Raw genomic sequence first — 11,271 nt, 5'->3', positions numbered from 1 at the left:
TTCTTCCTCCAATTGCTGGAATGGTCTGGCGGCTGTATATGGGGTTGCTACTGTCGCCATGAATGATCACCTCTTGGTGGTTCCACTCAAACTTCACTGCCTGATGTAGCGCTGACGCTACGGCCCCAGCGGCATGAATCCATGGTCGTCCCAACAACAGATTGTAAGATGCCGGCACGTCTATCACTTGAAAATCAACATCAAAACAAGTAGGCCCCATTTGCAAACACAAGCTAATTTCCCCAATAGTAGACCTTTGAGACCCGTCGAAAGCTTTAACGTTGATGGCCCCGTCCTTGATTTCATGCAACCCTTTTTCCAATGTCCTGAGTGTCACCAATAGACAAATGTTGAGACTGGACCCCCTATCGACCAGGATCCGGGTGATAAAGTAATCTTCGCACTGCACGGTGATGTGCAATGCCTTATTGTGACTCAATCCCTCCGGTGGTAGTTCATCTTCGTGAAAAGTGATCTTGTGACTCTCCAATACCTAACCTACCATGTTAGCCATCTCTCCACCGGTGATGTTGCTTGGTACATATGCCTTACTTAGCATTCTTAACAAGGCATTCTTGTGTGCATCGGAACTCTGTAGCAGAGCAAGGATAGAAATCTGTGCCGGTGTTTTGTTAAGCTGATCAATGACTGAGTATTCCTTCGCTTGTATCTTTCTCCAGAGATCACCGGGCCCAGTTTCAGTGATGGCTTGTCGACCAGAGGTCTGCTTACGCGACTCAGCCAAGTGTTCTGGGGTATAAACCCTGCCGGTTCTTGTCATACCCTGTGCCGCAACTGCTTTCCCGAACTTGGCTTTCCCCTTCCTTCTTGCCTCGGCTGTATAGTCCCATGGTATGGCTTTTGTGTGGAATGGTGTTACGACTGTCATTGCTACTGGAATGGGCACCCTTGCTTTGGAAGGTAATACATCAACTTCAAATGGTACAGGCACCTTTGGGGACCCAAACTCGACCTCAATTGGTGTTGGCGTCTTTGCAGAGGATGGTGTTTCAAACTCAAGTGGTATGGACATGCTCACCTTGTCATCTCCAGAAGGCTGAATCTGGACTACAATCGGATTAAGGTGATTGTTGGTTTCTTTGGATCATCGCCTTCTGCGATCAAACTGATTGATCCTTTGGGATCCCAATCATCCTCTATTTCAATCATGTGAACACTTCCTCCCTTGTGGTCTGGTAGAGGATTATTGCATACATTCGGAGCAGGCTCCTTCGCCACGATGATCTTATTGTCAATCAAAGCCTGGATCTTATCCTTCAGGGAGCGGCATTCATCAATAGTATGCCCCTACATGCCAGAGTGGTATGCACAGGTTTTATTTGGGTTGACCCATTGGGAAGGGTTTTCAGGGGTTATAGCAGGGATAGGGGTGACATATCCAGCAGCTTTGAGCCTTTCGTACAGCTGGTCAATTGGCTCAGCAATGGCGGTATACTGTTTGGGAGGTCTGCGGTCGAAATTTGGTCTTGGTCTAGGGAAGCTTTGACGAGGGGGAGGTGATTGATAGTGGGATTGTTGAGTGTTGTAGGCTTGGTAGACGTGTGCGGGCTGGGAATATCTGGGTGAAGCAGGTTGGTATGTAGGAGGTGGAGGCGATTGATAAGTAGGCGGTGGAGTTTGGTAGGAAGGTGCGGGCGTTTGGAAATTTGGAGTGGGCTGATATGTAAATGGAGGTATTGGATAAGTTTGGTATTTAACAGGTGATTTGGTTCTCTGTGCAACCATCACAGCGCCTACGTCCCTTTTCTTGGACGTACCCCCAGACTGTAAAGCCTTATTGGTAGCTTGCAAGGCTTCAAAATTCGTAACCATACCACTCTTGATACCTTCCTCAATCCTTTCTCCTAGCTTGATGATGTCAGAAAATTTATGGTCTCGATCAGCATCAGTCTTTCATAGTATTGCGGATCCTGAGCCCAGATGAAAAACTTGTTCATTTGTTCTTCCTCTAAAGCAGGTCGGACCTTAGCAGCCTCTGATCTCCAACAAGTGGCATACTCGCGGCATGTTTCTGTGGGTTTCTTCTTTAAATTCTGAATGTAAAACACATCCGGTGCATTTTCCGTATTGAACCTGAATCTATCCATGAAGTCGGACGCCATACTTACCCAGTTCGACCACTTCTTTGGGTCTTGGCTAATGTACCAAGACAGAGCATCTCCTTTCAGGCTTCTCATGAAAAGCTTCATGCGGATTTTCTCGTCTCTTCCTACTCCGACCAGCTAGTCGCAGTATGTTCTCAAGTGAACTCTGGGATCCCCTGTGCCATCAAACATTTCGAACTTGGGAGGTCTGTGCCCCTCGGGCAGTTCGATATCGGGTTGTATGCATAGATCTTCATAGTTTAGCCCCTCAATTCCCTTACTTCCTTCAACGCCTTGAATTCTGGTGGTCAACCTTTTAAGCTCTTCGGCCAGATTTCTGATGAGCAAGTCCTTATCATCGGACTCGGGTGTGCTTGAGATGGGTTGGGTGGAGTGTGGCACAGTCTCCACGTAGATAGGGGTGTTGTGTTGGGTGTGGCAGTGGTCATTTGTGGAGTTCAAAGGTTCCGGTATGAGCAGTGGAGTATTGTTGGGATCGTGGCAAGTATTGCAGTGGTGGTGAGGAGCGTGATGGTTTTGTTGCTTTGGGATATTTTGTGGAGGTATGGGATTCTGAGTTTTTGGGAAATTAACTTCTGGAGTGGTGAGGGAAAATGACAGACTCGCCAAATTCCGGACTTGATCAAGTTCTTCTTGGAACTTCAATAGTTTCTGTTCTAGTTGAGAGGTATTTTCCTTGGAGACCAGAGCACCACGAGTGACCTCTACCTGTTCAGCTGAGTTGTTCGAATCTTCCATTCTTCTTTTGCTTTTGTGTCTGACAGGACTGGGAGGAGGAGCAGGTGGAGGGCCCCTGGATCTTGTAAAATATGCTGACGTTGCCAGAGTTCACGAACTAACCTTTGGGGAGGGGAATAAACAAAAAGTAAAAACAAAAAGGTGATAAGTCAGTAAGGATCATAAGAAGGAAAAAGTTGTAATATTTAAACACGTAGTGCAGGAAAGCGCGTCCTAATTTTGGGGACCTTGTTGTGCCCAAGGTAGGCCTAGCGACAAGTTAATTTGGAGAACTTAGAATGCTAAATGCCTCATTTTATTGATAAAAGGTAGACGAATCCCAAAACGACACTAAATAAAAATTAAAAGTCACTAATGGCCATTGGCCTTATTACATCTTATAAAGCGAAAATGGAAATTCCTATCTATTTGGTCCCAGAAGGACCTTCCCCAGACTCGGCATTGTTAGCTCCCTCGAACAGTTCTCCCAGCTCGCGCAGTCCTAGTAGCAAGTAGGCTCTGGCCAGATGTCCCCCTTCATTTCCTTCAGCAATTCGACAGTCTTCGACTCTTTTCAGAAACTTCTTTTCCAGCTCCACTATACCCCGCTCCAAACAGACCAGTCGCTTGTTGGCGCTGACAGCCATATCCTTCCATTCTTCAATTAGTTTTTGATTGGCTTCTTGTATTTCACGGTATTCGTTTTCACATTCCCGAATCCTCTTGCGCAGTTGGTTGTACTTGACCTGTGCTTCAGCCTTTTCATCGATGATCCTGTGACCTCGAACAAATCCGGGTTGACCCAAACCGTTGTGATTGTTTCTCTAGCATTCTCCGATTGGGCGAACATGTTGGGCATGTAATTCATTCGCTTTGGATGATGAAAGGCGATATGATCGTCCCAGTCCCTACGATGGGTTTCCTGTCGGTATTCACCCTTTTGGAGATGTTCCATGAGCCAAAGTTGAAGTAGCAGATTACAACCCTCGAAATGTTTGGCTCCCTGTTGACACCTTTCTAGGGCTTGGTATATTTCTGCAATGATCATTGGCACAAGACTAAATGATTGTTCGTCAATTCCTTCCATTAGAGTTTTGGTGACCATAGCTAGCCTGGTATGGATTCTTGCTTTCTTCATTGGAAACACTATCATCCCGAAGAAACAGAACATGAAGACAAAGACCCTTCGATGGATATGCCCCAATGATGTAAGGGCGAACTCGTCAGGATAAGTACAGTAAGATTTGTTGTGACCGTACCTTTCATACAAGTACTCAAAGGGAATATACGACTCCTTCAAACATGTCAAGTCTGGATTCTTCTTTAGACCCATCATTTTGAGAAAACCTCTACCTTTGCAGTTTTCCGGCATTAACAAACCCGGAGTTTCCCACGGTATTCCAGCCAGTCCTCCTATTTCCTCAAGCAAGGGTGTCATCTCAATGTCTCCGAAGCGGAACACAGACCTATCACAATCCTAGAATAGAGTGGCAGCTTCTATGATTTTGTTGTTGGGTTGAATTTCCAGGAGAGAAGGTAGATTTCCTAGATATTTCCTGACAAGAGCTTGATCGCTGGAATGAAGATCTCCTCACCAGTTTAGCAATTTGGGGTGGATGTTGGTGACCAGGCCGAATCTGGGGACCTCGTGCCTCATTTTCTGCAAGACAAAAAGGTTAGGCCCTTACCCTCACCAGACTCGACTATTTTAATATCAACAATTAGCATTAAAGCATTTTAGTCCTCCAAATAAATGCACAGAACGTGATAAAGTCCGTTTTGGGTTTCAAGGAAACCCAATGGACTTTGGACAAGGCTATCTTAAAAAGTCATTATGCGGACAACATAACTGACTCGGCTAGGTTTGACCATGATGCATGCATAATTTAAAGAGAAAGGGTTTCTATGGAAAGCAGCTGCAGAACTTCAGTGATTCCGCGAGGGTGTTTGGCCGCGGTTCTACCGTGACCGTGGCAGAACCGCGGCAGGCGCGAAAACTTCAGGGGTCAAAGTGTCAAATACGGGATTTTTAGACCTAAACCCTATTTAAAACATTAGACTTCGCCCAAGAGAGGCATGTATTGATTTTTAAGGTTTCTTAGAAAGGAAAACCATTGTGAGAGAATACTCCAACCATCTTTTTTCTTTTCTTTTGATTTTTATGATGAATTCAATCTTAGTTTATTTTCCCATAGCCATGAGTAGCTAAATTCCTTGTCTAAGGTTTTGATGGAACCTATTGGGTGATGAACTTCTTGTTTATGTGAATACAAATTGCTAGTTTAATCTCTATTTGTTTAACTTCGTATTTGTTGTAGTTAATTGACAGGATCCTCAATTAGCTGTGCCTATTTAGTGTGAATAACTTGGAAAAGAGTGCATATTTAGGGTTTTGTTGAACAACACCACTCCTAGATTATTAGAGGAATCTATAATTGCGGGTTTAAAGGCGGGATTAGGGATAACGAAGCCTTGGGTGTATCTAAAGTGAATCGTGCTAAATAAAGTAAGCTAGTGTATCTCGGGAGAGTGCAATAGTAAATTACTGTGATTACTCGGGAGAGATTTGCGGTAAGATTAGCGTTCATGATTGATAGAGATATGTGGGTAAATTTGTATGAGCATAAACAGAAGGGATTCCATCAATAGGGGAAATCATTACCTTAGCTTTTCCTCATAATTGTTTACAACCTTGTTAGTTAGTTTACAGCTATTTAGTTACTTGCAAGCTAGTTGTTAAAGAACACTCAACTGAGATTTGAATATTTGGGAGGCTGGTTCTGAAGAATTAGTGGGTCTGAAGATAGTGGTTGATAGGTTAACTCTCTGTGGATTCGATCCTGGGCATAATACTCGGGTTATATTTGCAACGACCGCATTGTCCTTTTTATAAGGCATAGTTGGGCGTGATCAGTATACATTCGTGTGACATAATTACGATCTTAAAAACAAAATCGGAGTATGCATTCGCGCAATTTCGACTAAGATTTCTTAATACTAATAAGGCATCATTAATTGTGGACACGTACACGTGACATGATTCTTGACGCGCCAAACAAATGGGTACACGTGCGCGTGACCTGTTTTAAGATAATTTCTTAACTAAAAGAGGTAAAAGCACATAGGTTCTAAAATAAGTAATTGGACAATTTAACTAAGCCAAGTATGATTAAAGCGACCGTGCTAAAATCACGGAACTCGGGAAAGCTTAACACCTTCTCCCGGGTTAATAGAATTCCTTACCCGGATTTTTGTGCTTCGCGGACTGTAAAACAGAGTCAAATTTCCTCGATCCGGAATTTTAAACCGGTGACTTGGGACACCATAAATTATCCCAAGTGGCGACTCTGAATTTTAATAAATAATCCCGTTTCGATTATTGTCACTTTAAATGGAAAAACTGCCTTATACCCTTTTCGAGTGTAAAAAAGGAGGTGTGACATGAAGTGCGCGGACTTGGTCAGCCGATCCACAATCACCCAAATAGCATAGAACTTCTTCAAAGTCCGTGGGAGCCCAACTACAAAGTCCATGGTGATCCACTCCCACTTCTATTTTGGAATATCCATCTGTTGAAGCAAGCCACCCGGTCTCTGATGCTCATATTTCACCTGCTAACAATTGAGACACCGAGCTACAAATCCCACAATATCTTTCTTCATCTCCTCCACCAATAATACTCTCTCAGATCCTGATACATCTTCGTGGCACCCGGATGAATGGAGTACCGTGAGCTATGGGCCTCCTCCAGAATCAACTCCCGAAGCCTATCCACATTGGGCACACAAATCCGGCCCTGCATCCTCAACACCCCATCATCACCAATGGTCACATCTCTGGCATCATCGTGCTGAACTCTGTCCTTAAGGACAAGCAAGTGAGGATCATCATACTGGCGCTCTCTGATGCGATCAAACAAGGAAGACCGAGAAATCACACAAGCCAACACCCGACTGGGCTCCGAAATATCCAACCTCACGAACCGATTGGCCAAGGCTTGAACATCAACTGCAAGAGGTCTCTCCCCAACAGGAATAAATGCAAGGCTGCCCATACTCACCGCCTTCTGGCTCAAAGCATCGGCCACTACATTGGCCTTCCCCGGATGGTACAAAATAGTAATATCATAGTTCTTTAGCAGCTCCAACCATCTCCGCTGTCTCAAATTGAGATCCTTCCGTTTGAACAAGTGCTGGAGGCTACAATGATCAGTAAACACCTCACAAGACACACCATACAAGTAATGCCTCCAAATCTTCAACGTGTGAACAATGGCAGCCAACTCTAAATCATGAACAGGGTAGTTCTTCTCGTGGGGCTTCAAATGACGATAAGCACAAGCAATAACTCTACCCTCTTGCATCAACACACACCCAATCCCACTCTCGAAGCATCAGAATACACTGTGTATGAACCTGAAGATGATGGCAACACTAACACAAAAGCCGTGGTCAAGGCAGTCTTGAGCTTCTGAAAGCTCGCCTCACACTCATCCGACCACTGGAATGGAGCACCCTTCTGAGTCAACTTGATCAAGGGTGATGCAATAGACGAAAATCCCTGGACGAACCGACGGTAATAACCCGCCAAACCAAGAAAACTCCGAATCTCTGTGGCTGAGGACGGCCTGGGCCAACTCTAAATTGCCTCTATCTTCTTCGGATCGACCTGAATACCCTCACTGGACACCACGTGCCCCAAGAAAGCCACTGAACTGAGCCAGAACTCACACTTGGAGAACTTTGCATAAAGATTCTCCTCCCTCAACCGCTGCAATACCACTCTCAAATGCAACGCGTGCTCTTCCTGACTACGCGAATACACCAGACTATCATCAATGAAAACTATGACAAACGAGTTGAGATACGGCCGGAACACGATGTTCATCAAATGCATGAATGCTGCTGGGGCATTGGTCAGTCCAAAAGACATCACAAGGAACTCATAGTGACCATATTGTGTCCTGAAAGCTCTCTTAAGAATATCCGAGTCCCTGATCTTCAGTTGGTGATACCCTGAATGGAGATCAATCTTGGAGAACACCCTCGCTCCCTGAAGTTGATCGAACAAATCCTCAATGCGAGGCAGCGCATACTTGTTCTTAATTATAACCTTGTTTAACTGTCTGTAATCAATGCACATCCTCATAGTATCATCCTTCTTTTCCACGAATAGAACAGGCGCAACCCACGGTGAAACACTAGGCCGAATGAACCCCTTATCGAGGAGTTCTTGAAGCTGCTCCTACAATTCCTTCAACTCCACTAGTGCCATACGATACGGTGGAATAGAAATAGGCTGAGTGCCCGGCACCAGGTAAATACCAAAATCAATATCCCTGTCCGGTGGCATGCCTGGCAGGTCTGCAGGAAATACATCGGGAAAATCCCTCACAACTGGAATAGAATCAATGCTGGGAGTCTCTGCACCGACATCCCTCACAAACACTAAGTATGAAAGACAACCTTTCCCAACCATCTGATGGGCCTTCAGAAATGATATCACCCTACTAGGAACAAAATCAGTCGAACCTCGCCACTCAATCCGTGGCACACCCAGTATAGCCAACGTCACTATCTTAGAGTGACAGTCCAGAATAGCACGGCACGGGGATAATGCCCAAAATCACATCAAAATCCATCATATAGAGTAACAAAAGATCCACTCGAGTCTCCAGACCCCCAATGGTCACCACACACGAGCGGTACACACAGTCTACAACAATAGTATCATCCACCAGAGTAGATTCACGAACAAATGAAACAAGAGACTCACGGGGCTTATCCAAATAACGGGCAAACTATGATGACACATATGAAAAGTGGAGCCGGGATCAATAACACAGAGGCATCTCTGTGGCAGACTGAGACAATACCTGTAATCACCGCATCTGAAGCAATAACATCAGGTCTAGCTGGGAGTGCATAGAACGGGCCTGACTACCACCTGATCGACCTCCCCCTCTCGGGCGACTCCTAGATGACTGTCCTCCACCCCTAGCTGGGTGGGATGGTGGTGAAGTAACTGGTGCTGAAGCCGATGGCTAACTCCTCTACTGAGATGGATCCCCAAGACAACGAGGACACTGCGTCCACATATGTCCCAACTCCCCACACTCATAACAACTCCTTGGTGCTGGAGACGGGGACTGAAGGGAACCCCTAGCACCAGAATGACTAGCAATGGGACCTGGCATGGAAGATCCCTGAATTGATGGAGCACGAGACGAACTCTGGGCTGGGAGGGCACTAAGTGATGAATGACCCTGCTGAGAACTGTGAGAACCATGGCCCGATGATGCCCCACGATAGCCTGGGTGAGCTGACTGAGCATGCCTGAATGGGCAGCCTCTGCCGTGCTGAAACTGACCCCTCGAAGGAGAACCCCCAAAACTACCAGATCCCCGAGGCCTCTTGGCCTCCCTCTCCTCTCGGTCCTAGCGATGAACTGACTCAATCTCGCGAGCGATATCAACAACCTCCTCCAAAAGTAGCACCTGACACCCTCTCCCTGGTCATAAGAATCCAAAGCTAATATATGAGGCCATCAACGAACCTCCTGATCCTCTCTCTACCCGTAGAAACCAACCAAATAGCATGACGAGCTAACTCTGAGAACCTCATCTCATACTGCATCACAGTCATATCTCCCTGTCGCAACTGCTCGAACTGCCTGCACAGCTCCTCCCTGCGGGACTGTGGCACATACTTCTCCAAAAAGAGAACGGAGAATTGCTGCCAGGTAAGGGGCGCCGCACCAACAGGCCTACGCCTCTCATAAGCCTCTCACCAAGTGAAGGCAGCTCCAGTAAACTGAAAAGTAGTAAATGCGACCCCGCTGGTCTCTATAATACCCGCGGTGCGAAGAATCCTCTGACACCTGTCCCAGAAATCCTGGGCATCCTCGCCTTCTGTACCACTGAAAGTCGGAGGCTGAAGTCTACCAAACCTCTCCAATATGCGTTGCTCGTCCTCTGGCATAAGCGGTGCTACATAACCCTAAGCAGCTGCCACCGGCTGGGCTGGTGGTGCCTCCGGTGTCTGCAATCGCTGGACTACCTGCTCGGGTGTGCGGGCAGCGGGAGTCTTAGTGCCTCCCCTGGCTTGAGAAGTGGCTGCGGTAGTAGAAACGGCGACCGCCTGAGCAAGACTAGTGCACACGGTCAAGATCTGAACCGTGGTCTCCTGAAGACCCAGAATAATAATAGGCCCAGCCGGTGCTTGAGCTGGTGCTACTGGAGCATCCACAACTGGGACCTGATCCTGAACTGGGGCTGCTGGTGGATCTACAGGTGCTGCCCTAGATGTTGTGCGGGCTACACCCCTGCCCCTACCACGGCCTCGACCTCGTCCTCGACCTCTAGTGGCCCCAACTGGTGGTACTGGTGGTCGTCTATCCTGACCGGTCGCGCGTGTCCTCACCATCTATGAGAGAATAGAATAACAGAAGTTTAGTACCAGAATCAACAGATTCGCACGACAGGAATTCAGGAATATGAAGTTTCCTAAAGGTTCTGCATCCTCCCGAGGATAAATACAGATGTCTCCGTACCGATCTACGAGACTCTACTAAACCTGTTCATGACTCGTGAGACCTATGCAACCTAGGCTCTGATACCAACTTGTCAAGACCCTAAAACGGACCCGATCGTGATGGCGCCTATCGTGAAACTAGGCCAGCCGACACGAATCCCAAAACCAACCCAACAATTATAATAAGTAATTAAAAGTCGTTAATAAGCTAAGTTCCCAAAATGTAAGGTAGAATAGAACAACGCGGAAACAAAACACAGCCCAACATCGGGGTCTCACCAATCATGAGAAACTACAACTCGTCTAGAAATATGAAAAGACAACATAATCTGAAACAAAGCTAATGCAAAGCGGAATAAAGATAGGAAGGAGAATCACTGGGCTGCTAACGCCAAACAGCTACCTAGTCAACTCCAAAAGCCTGCTGGAAAACAAATCAACACTCGCTAGAGTGATCCGAGACTCCTAGATCTGCACACAAGGTGCAGGGAGTAATGTGAGTACGCCAACCTAGTAAGTAATAACAGTAAAGGAAGCTGAGCAGTAAGAAAACACGCAAGCCACGTCAAAATGCTACAGCAAAACAGTATAAAGCCAAAATAATACAGTAAAATCAATGAACTCGTAAAAACGACTCAATTCAATAAAATCCTTTTCAAAACTTCTTTCAATAGTTTCAAACGAGTGACGAAAAACAGTGAGTAAAAGATTAGAAACGTAAACAGCCCCTCGGGAAAACAACATAAATCAACAACCGCCCCTCGGGGAAAATATCAATAGAAGCATCCCCTCGGGCTACCTCACAATCACTCGTAGTCAGCCCCTCGGGCAATAACATGAAACAACAATAGCCCGTCGGGCAATATCACATCTCACACTGGGTACCCGCGCTCACT

Source organism: Nicotiana attenuata, chromosome 3 (assembly GCF_001879085.1).
Source record: "Nicotiana attenuata strain UT chromosome 3, NIATTr2, whole genome shotgun sequence".
In the NCBI taxonomy this organism is placed as follows: Eukaryota; Viridiplantae; Streptophyta; class Magnoliopsida; order Solanales; family Solanaceae; genus Nicotiana; species Nicotiana attenuata.
The sequence above is the reverse complement of the archived record's forward strand: the minus strand, read 5'-3'. Positions refer to the sequence as shown.